The following is a 10,879-nucleotide window of genomic DNA, read 5'->3' as shown; positions in this document are numbered from 1 at the left end:
ACAGGAGCCCGTCTCCCACACATAGCGGCAGCAGGGAACTGCAGACAAATACATACAGCGCGCGCAGAAGACAACATATAACAGATCCCAACCCAAATGGCACTATGGCTTTAATCATTGCTCTTGTCCGTAACAGTAACCTAAACATTCTTAAAGATGCGTTACTATAAAACAAACATAATTTGGGTGGAAACTCATTGACTATTTAAATAAACGCACGACTCTGAAACCCAGGTAACCCAGTCTCCTCCACAGCACTTCCTATTACTCAAGGAACAGCCCACAGTAGTGCAGGAGAGACACAGGAGAAGTGGCCACACCCATTATTAACACCATCCAAATCATTCAATAAACCAGCAAACATTCAAATGCATTGGCTTGTAGTTAGGTGTGTTCATTGTCCTCAATCATTGTATGTGTGTGTATTGGGCAATTAGGTTGCATGGAGAATTGAGCAGCGGAGAGGCAAGCAGGCATGGTCTGTGAAATTATTTTGCTGCACTCACAGGCAGCAAGAGCTGGATTGTGGTCATATTGGATTGTGGTCATATTTGTCATATTTGCCCGGCGTTTACTCGCGGAGCAATTGTTTGTGTCTCCACCATGGCGTGATCCCGCTGATCCATGCGAGAATACCTGCGTTAATAGTCCCCCGTCCAAAACGGCCTAAGGTGAGGTGAGACACACACACTGTTATCTCAGACACAGCAGAGGGCAAGGCTAAGAACAGAAGATTGAGCCAAGAAAATAGACTGTGGTGGAGTGATTTAATGCGTACGGTATTTGAGGTTAAGGCCACCCATTTTTTCACCGCCTGCAAATGTGAATACGTGCAAGGGGGTTACACATTAAGCCACCAGTTTCTGTTTTCAGTTTAAACAATTATACATGCTCGGTCAGTAAGTGGACTTGAGCCCACAATGTCTGCATGGGCTAGGGGTGGATATGTGACAAGCGTGTCCGCTTGTTTTAGTTTGAACATCAACAGGTATAAAATAATAGATTTATTATGAACATAATAATGTTGAAATAAAGGTCATAGGTCTGGTCCTCGATTCTCTTTCAAACTTCAGAGATGGCAAAATAAGGAATAATCCATCAGCTGTACATGTCTGGTCGAGGGGAGGGGGTGCATCAAATAAACTGTTCCAGGGCAGATTCTGTAGCAGTACAGGTGTAAAGTCCATCGGCTTTTTTGCCATTGCCTTCAACTTCTCGTTCTCCACTCCAATTCCTGAAACACACACAAAAGCATAAGAACAGACATACAATATGAATGGATTAATTTGAGTGAGAGTGCGACTGGAGAGAACAATTTCCATGAGACGCAACTTGGGGATGCATAATATGCGGTGTGTGTACAGGTGTGCACATCACACCTTGTCTTCATCCCTCAAGAAAGTGTCTTCTGGCTGTGTTAGGGAGAGAGGCTGCATGTTGTCAAATGTCACATTTTTGCATTGCTTTGCGTGTTTGTCATCACCTACGAATACACAGACACACACTCACTGTTATCTCAGACACAGCAGAGGGCAAGGCTAAGAACAGAAGATTGAGCCAAGAAAATAGACTGTGGTGGAGTGATTTAATACGTACAGTATTTGTAGTTGAGTCCTTCACATTTTGCACTTCCTGCATATGTAAATAAATGAAGGGAGGTGAAGTGGGGGGTTTGCATCGAAGCGTCTGTCCCAGGGCAGATCCTTTAGGAGACGAGGCGTAATGTCCATCAGTCCTTTTGCCATCGCCTTCAATTGGTTGTTCTGCACACCCACGATGCCTGGTAGCACAGTGGGATTATGATATATTGTATTTAGTGGTTTTCTGTGTAAAAGTTCAAGTATTTGTGCTGAACCTGCTTCAATATACAGTACGACTACATGGAGTGATTTAATACATACAGTAGGGAAGGTCGATGGCTTGTGGTACAATACGGCCTGCCATGACAAGTGCTTTCATTGACTGGAAGTTCAGTACCATTTCTTCTGGGTTATATTCTTCGGTCCAGGGCAGTTAGCAGAACAGATCCTCGATTTCACCTTTAAGCTTTCCTGGGACTTCCTTTGTAGCCTCGTCCACCACAGCCACGATGCCTGGTAACACAGTGGGATTATGATATATTTTATTCAGTGGTTTTCTGTGTAAAAGGTCAAGTATTTGTACGTCCCTCGGATTTCCTTGGCAATTCACCATATGCCATTAACATAGCATCTCATAGTAACATGACAGCCCTGTTTGATCAGCATGGCCAATGCTCCCATTTGGTAAAAATAGTAAAAGATTAGTTGATCAAATAGGATTAAGTGTCAGCACTGTCTAACAGAGATCAGTTTTCTCACTGTTGGAGTCCAATGCAGGTGACATTTAAGGAAGAACACATAAGCTGCATAATTGCCAATACCGATATTGTCAAAAATAGTAAAATAATGGCCAATATATGGGCCTAACCGAAGCATCTGTCGAGCACTACAAAAACCTTAAGGAGGTAGTACTACAAATAACACTCCCTAAGGTCGAGTAGCGACCACAGTTGGTGCCAGCTAATTTGACTATAATTTAGTCTTACCTAAAGTTTAAAAGAAATTGCAAAAAAGAAACACGTCAACATATATACATATGCATATGAGACATGGTGGGGGCGGACATTGCATGTAAACTTACAAGCAAAGGCTCTTCAGAGCACACGTGAGGAGGAAAAGGGCAGAGGAGATCTGTACACTTTGAGTCTAGGCGTAATGTCCTTCAGCTTTTTTGCCATTGCCTTCAACATCTCGTTCTGCACTCCCATGGTGCCTGGTAGCACAGTGCGATTATGATATATTGTATTTATTGGTTTTCTGGGTAAAATTTCAAGTATTTCTGCTGAACCTGCTTCAGTCACTTAATCACTGAGCAATTTTGTCTCCACCATGGCGCGACCCCCTCTGTTCCAAGCAAGAATACCCGTTTTAATTCCCCCATCCGAAACGGCCTTAGGTGAGGTTTAGTGGGAGTTCTTGAATATGCTACTGACCTTGAACAGTTTTCCACTGCTGTGACCAATGCATGCAACCTGCACCACTTCTGATTTTAGCTGCCCTGCTGTGACCAATGCATTCGTGGAGAACAACCTGCACCACTTTTGTTCTTAGCTGCCACTTCAAGTACAATCCCTGAAACACACACAAAAGCACAAAGACAGACATACAATATGAATGGATTAATTTGAGAGACATTGGCAAATGTCACATTCTTCTTAGCGTTGTATTGTTTGCTTGCATCAAAGTTATGTTCACACAAAAAGGCAAGATCTACAAGCTACAATCAACTTTGCTGAGGATCTTTTAACCACTGCATCATGAAAAGTTTTAACTCAAAGCCGAAATTATTTAAATGCACATTCACACAGAATACAGAAATGCAACAGTATAAGTAAAACTAAAACATGAAAACTTACAAGCAAAGGCTCTGAGGAGGAAAAGGGCAGAGGAGATCTGTACACTTTGAGACTCTACCAAACTGATCAGAGTTTCAGGTGTGCTAGACATCAATTGAGCTGATCTACCACAACTGAACAGGCTTAACAATAATTACGAGTCAAGTTACAGCAACTACCTGTAGTGTGTGTGTGTATGCAACATTGGACAATAATACTCCAATGTTAGTGACTAGCCAAACATTGACATTAGAGGATCTTTAGAGTTCTCTCATTCTGCAACTGCTTCTCAAAGGAGAGCTTGATTGACTGCTGAAGCTTCTCATGATAGCCAAGGAGGATCCTCCTTGGCTTTCTGGAGATGTTGCTGCAGTTCCTTTAGCTGGTTGTTGATGTCTTCTTTCTCATTGGCTAGTTTGGCCAATGTCAATCTATCTATAAATGCGAGAAGTCTCTGCGTGTGTGTGTGTGTGTGTGTGTGTTTGTAATCCGCGTATCTCGAGAACCGTTCGTCCCACCGGCTTCAGATTCGGCACGCGCGTTCCCCGCCGCGGCACGGAGTGCAGTGCCGGGTCTCGACCCGACCCGACGCGCGGTTTTCCCAAACCGGCGCGAAACGTTCGGAATCTCCTTATGCGGGGTTGATTGTTGACATCAGGCTGTTTCTGAGGAAATCGGCGAAAGCTCTGACTCATTCACGTACGCCACATGAGTCAACAAAAAATATCTGTGAGTGTGTATGTATGTAGGTAATCCGCGTATCTCGAGAACCGTTCGTCCCACGGGCACGCGCGTTCTCCATAGACAGATATCTCCATATATGGGCATAAAATGGACCCAGAACTATAACTGCAGTGATCTCCATATATCCATATATGGGCATAAAATGGACGCAGATAGCCAGATATCTCCATATATGGACATAAATGGACAGAGGCAAACAGATGGTCAAAGATCTCCATATATGGGCATAAAATGGACGCAGACAGACAGATACAGATATCTCCATATATGGGCATAAATGGACACAGGCAAACAGATGTTCAAAACGGGTCCTATGACAACAGGTATAATGAGGTTTGCATTAAACATGAGTCAACAAAAAATATCTGTGAGTGTGTATGTATGTAGGTAATCCGCGTATCTCGAGAACCGTTCGTCCCACGGGCACGCGCGTTCTCCATAGACAGATATCTCCATATATGGGCATAAAATGGACCCAGAACTATAACTGCAGTGATCTCCATATATCCATATATGGGCATAAAATGGACGCAGATAGCCAGATATCTCCATATATGGACATAAATGGACAGAGGCAAACAGATGGTCAAAGATCTCCATATATGGGCATAAAATGGACGCAGACAGACAGATACAGATATCTCCATATATGGGCATAAATGGACACAGGCAAACAGATGTTCAAAACGGGTCCTATGACAACAGGTATAATGAGGTTTGCATTAAAGGGGGAACCGGCACTGTGTCTGCAACACAGTTGGAGGCACAGACAGATACTCCATATATGGGCATAAAATGGACGCAGATAGACAGATATCTCCATATATGGGCATAAAATGGACCCAGAACTATAACTGCAGTGATCTCCATATATGGACATAAAATGGACGCCGACAGACAGACAGACAGACAGATACAGATATCTCCATATATGGGCATAAATGGACACAGGCAAACAGATGTTCAAAACGGGTCCTATGACAACAGGTATAATGAGGTTTGCATTAAAGGGGGAACCGGCACTGTGTCTGCAACACAGTTGGAGGCACAGACAGATACTCCATATATGGGCATAAAATGGACGCAGATAGACAGATATCTCCATATATGGGCATAAAATGGACCCAGAACTATAACTGCAGTGATCTCCATATATGGACATAAAATGGACGCCGACAGACAGACAGACAGACAGACAGATACAGATATCTCCATATATGGGCATAAATGGACACAGGCAAACAGATGTTCAAAACGGGTCCTATGACAACAGGTATAATGAGGTTTGCATTAAAGGGGGAACCGGCACTGTGTCTGCAACACAGTTGGAGGCACAGACAGATACTCCATATATGGGCATAAAATGGACGCAGATAGACAGATATCTCCATATATGCATGGGCATAAAATGGACCCAGAACTATAACTGCAGTGATCTCCATATATGGACATAAAATGGACGCCGACAGACAGACAGACAGATACAAATATCTCCATATATGGGCATAAATGGACACAGGCAGACAGATGGTCAAAACGGGTCCTATGACCAGGTAAAAAACAGGTATAATGGGGTTTGCATTAAAGGGCGGGGCATTCATTCCCTATTTACATTGTTCCGAGTTGGCCAGGTCGCCGACTAGACGCTGGGCCGCCCGAAGGGCGGCCCAGCTTCTAGTGTTAATAATGAGCCTTTCGCAGTTTCACTGTACAAGCCGTTTGTACATGCATGGCTTAATCTTTGAGACAAGCATATGCTACTGGCAGGATCAACCGTGTGTGTGTGTGTGTGTGTGTGTGTGTATATTAAAGAAAAAAGTACACTTCTTCGCCACCAGGAAGAGACATTTCCTTGTTTGCCAGCCACATTCCAGGAACGGAAGCCACACTGGCTTCCGTTCCTGGAAGGTGTTAGTTATAGTCATGTCATGTTTGCCCAAAGAACAGGGAAACAACACTTGTTTTAGATCAATCTCATGTTAAGAACCATAATCGATCCATACACGTGTATGTTTTTAGACACTGGTCTAATATGAAACCAGCCAAGCAGAATCAAGTATTGGGACTAACCGTTTTAGAAATTAAGTTAGATAACTTGAATGGATGACACTTTCAGTGGGTGTTAATAGTCACAAACACAATATTGGATTTCAGAATTATGTAATTGTATCTTTGCAACTTGCACAAGTCCAATGGATTCCTAGGCCACATAAACATAGGGTTTGACACAAAAAATACTTGTCTAGGGTAAAGAATCAAGGAGTTAAGAGTATTTTAATGAATGTTTGTCCTTCTTGGATGCCATCTTGGACCTTTCCAGTGGTCAGATTAAGGACACCTAATACTAGACAAAACTGTTGAAAAACTGTTGCAATTTTTGGGGGGTAAGGTGCTTTTTTTTCATATCTGCACCCGCCTATTCTTTAACAGTCTTGTTCTAAAAGACTCTTGAGCAGATTTTTGTGAAATTATGACAGGACTGTAAAATACTTACTTTTGTAGTTTGTCTTGTTCCTGCTTTAAAACTCTGTGGCTCCTGCCTTGTAGACTGATGTTGTTTAAGTTCAGAGATGAAAGGAAAAGAGGCAATCCACCGTTTTTTTGGGTGGCAAACTCTTGGCCTTGCTCGACTTTGTTACACCATTCTTGTTAAATATCAGTCATGTACAGAATGTACAATGGAAGTTACTAGTGTAAGGCTACGAATGACCTTACACTAGTAACTAAATGTAATACATTGCCGTGTAATACATTACACGGCACATGTAGGGTAGATGCCAAATAAAGAATTTAGCATTTGCACTACATTATAATATACTGTTTCTGAGATATTTGGATACTTTTAAAGGGAATGGAAGTTGTTTATCAGACCAGATATATGTTTATTGGCAAGTGTCATCTTTGACATCTCACTGAATGTATATTGCTTGTTCTTTGTTATTGTTTGTCTTCCTATTTGCACTACTTTTCTAATAGGGCAGATTGATTGAATTGAATTGAATTGATTGAACGTTTTTCAAAGGTACCTGCTGTACAATGTGTTAAAAACACATCAAATCTGTGACACACAAAAGCCAAAGGCTTGTTTCCACTATGGTCCATTAAACATTCATCACTCTGACAGCGGGACAAAACAACAGTGAAACAAAAAGAACTACTGTACACAAAACTCACGAAAATCTAAATATATAGTTTAAATTAAACGTTTACATTATTAGATTGTTACTGCTGTAGAAGATATTTTTTTCGGACCCAGATATGGTCTCTGCTGCCAAACCCATCTTGGAGAAAGGAGGCCTTAGACTAGAATAGATGAGAAGTGTACTCATGGTCTTATTCATGCTTCTGTAAGTGGACATTCCAAGTGGCCATATAACCTTCCTTTCCACAAGCTAACTGCTACACTATGTATTTTGCCATGGTCCGCTACACTATGTATTGTGCCTTGATACTCTCTATTGAGCCATTAACCATTTCATTTCATTGAGTTGTTAATTACTGTGTTACCCGTATAAAGCAGTGTTTCTCAAACTTTTCAAATTTCTTGGTCTCCCTTTAACTCTGACAGCATACAAATGGAACCAAATGGACCTGTTAGGGTCCATTTGGTTCCATTTGCATACTGTCAGAGTTAGACTTGTATCGGTCAATATAGATCCCCATGAATGAACCCAAAAAGTCCCTGGAATCCACTTTGAGAACCACTGGTATAAAGCAATGAAACGTAAACAATTGTTTTCAGCATTCCTTCCACTATGGCTAATATTCTGTGGTCACCTGTGGACCTTCACTGTTATAACGGCCTCAGAACACAGTGCCTCAGTTGTTGTGACTTGGAAAATGTCCCATTGTTTCCCAGTGGTGTTAAAGGGGGTCCCTAGCTAAACATTGATCGTTGGGAACCAAATTGACACTTACCTGTCTGTAACTCGGACGCCCTGACGGGTCCATTTGGTTCCATTTGTACACTCAGAGTTATGGGGGTCCATGGCCTAATGCATACTAAATGCATACTCCTTGAAACTAAAACGTTTGAGAACCGCTGAATTATTGTACAGATGTGAAGAAACATGCAGGTCTATTTACCATTATTCTGAGTGCTGTGGATATTGATGTGGTAAACAACATATTACCTGACATTTGTAGCAATTGCATCCGTAGACCATGTTGTTTTGTTTTGTATGTTTTTTTTTTTGTTTTTTTCTTTTTCAATAGTTGACAATCGACACTCATGTTGGTTGGATGTATCATAATTAATGTAATTCAAAATTGTCAGTAGACAAACTGGTGGTTGAATTGATGATGCATAAAACTACCATATACAGCTTTTCATTTAGCCTACTGTAACATTTTCTATTTGGCCATAGACCATTTGTATCACTATCCAATGTATTAAATTCCTACAAAATGTTTTACTTGTGTAGTTTTGTCTTTAACCTATAAGTATTGTCCACATTTCAGTAACAAACTACTGTAGTATTTGTCTTGAGGTGGAGATGTGCGCTTGTGTGCGTGCTTGCATGCATGTTCCAGTCAGCTTTTCTTCTTTAATGAAATCTTACCTGCAGTATTAAAGGCCAGAAGTACGTATTTCAGTTGGACGATGATGTCGTCTGACACATGTAATACTATTAGTGTCATTCTGGAAGGTTAGAGCCTGTGTGTGTGTGTGGGCGGGAGGGTTGTGTGTTCCATGACATTTGAGGCTATTAGAGGTACTTCCTCTAATAAAGTGTGTGCGTGTGTGTGTACACATGGATGTTTGTGTTTCCTCTTTACAGTTCCTTCCTCTTGTCTGTGTGTGACATGAGTGGGAAAGCTTTCGCTTCTTATAAACAACGAATTGGCAAAATCCCATCTGAAAGTTTTTTTGGGATTATAAAACAAGACAGGGTCTGAAAATGCATGGCTCTCTGACTCATTTGACCAGTTTGACGCCATATTTGTTTAGCGAATGTCCGGCACAAACGCTTTTTATGACTCGGCCTCCCTGATTGTCCCAAACCCAAACTGCTTCACGGATTTGCAGAGCGTCACATCGCCTTTGTGCCGCTAAGCCAGTATTCAAGTCCCTGAATGGCTAACCCAGCCTGTCTGCTTAACTGATTGGCAGAGCTTTGCATCACATTTATGCTGCATACTAGTATAGATGGAACAACTTGCATCATTCCCGACATGCATGGAGAGAATTGGCAGTGTGCACACTGAATTTGGTGCTGATCTGTCCAGTGGTTTGCGTGATTTGTCCCCAACAATAAGACGGACACACTCAGACGGACAGACTCGAGACGATACCTTTTACTACTGTAGATGTCTCATCTCTTACTCTTACAGAGCCATGTCATGTGTGAATGTTTGTTTGATTTTGATTGCAGAGAACAATGCCTATACTGTACATATTTCCACCAAACACTGCTTTCAGGAGGCTACTTGTGTTTATTACTGCTGTTTCAAAGTATTTGCATTCACTGAAAGAGATGATCACAGTTAGTTAGATCTACATCAGTGAAACCTAACATTCAGGCATAATTTGATTTGAACACGTCTTCCATCAATGACTGCAGACATCATTGGTGCAACATATCTGGCAGACTTTTGACATTGATCTGATCACTGAGCAATGTACTCCAAGCAATTACAGGCTGAATGCAGGAAGGAGTAAATAAATACTCTTAATCACTGCTGAGAACACAAGACTGCACTGGGCTACTGTGGTTCACTTCACTGACATACAGACGGATGTGGTAGAAATATGGAAGTTAAAGAAAAGAAGTACGCTAAAGGGCAGGGTTTGATTTACACCCCTTTCTATCAGAACCAGACAGCCCCCCCCCCCAACACACACACACACACACACACACACACACACACACACACACACACACACACACACACACAAATTGCAAACAAATGACTAACTTGCCATCCCATAACATATTATGTACTGTAACTTCCAGTAAGCTGTCATTCCCAGTCTCTTATGAGTGCAGTTTATTATAATGTATTATGACCTGTGGAGGTCACTGCTTAGAATATTAAGGTGACTTTAATGTATTGTACATACATACACTATCACAACAATGTGATAGAGATTGCATGATTGCAAGGAAAACAAATATTAAAATAAAATAAAGCAATGGCTTTTGGGAAAATATTGTCTATTTTAAACAGGGAATAGCGGCAAGTTTTATCCCGCCCCATTTCCACCCAATCAAATATGATTTGATTAGCAATTCCTCCCATTTGCAAATTGGAAAAAGAGATATGCAAAGCCATTCCACTTTGATAACTTTCTTGGTATCCAGAAAACACAATGTCAGAAAATACATGTTATTCAATATTGACAATATTATATGGCTATGCAAAATTACATAACTTGAAATATATACTATAGGCTACTTCTCTATTTCTTTTCATTATTGTATATGTTTTTTTCTTGCCATATCCTAATCAGTCAATCAACTCTTACAAAGAAATTACATAATCCACCATGACAATATGACATATGTGAAATATCAAATGTATCATTTGACGTTTCCAGATACTGTACCTGTACATGTCTATACTGTAAATGCATCATTGCTAATGCCTCATGGAAATCATAAGGGGAAGTGAGTTGAGTACATAAAAGCGTAAAGGTAAGTTCAACTCAGTGCGGTACACTGTCCTGTCCAGGTCTGACCATCTGACGCACTCCAAAGACAGACAAAAATCGCCAAC

The sequence above is a fragment of the Nannobrachium achirus genome (genome assembly GCF_963921795.1).
Source record: "Nannobrachium achirus genome assembly, chromosome: 13".
NCBI lineage: Eukaryota > Metazoa > Chordata > Actinopteri > Myctophiformes > Myctophidae > Nannobrachium > Nannobrachium achirus.
This window is presented reverse-complemented; position numbering follows the sequence as displayed.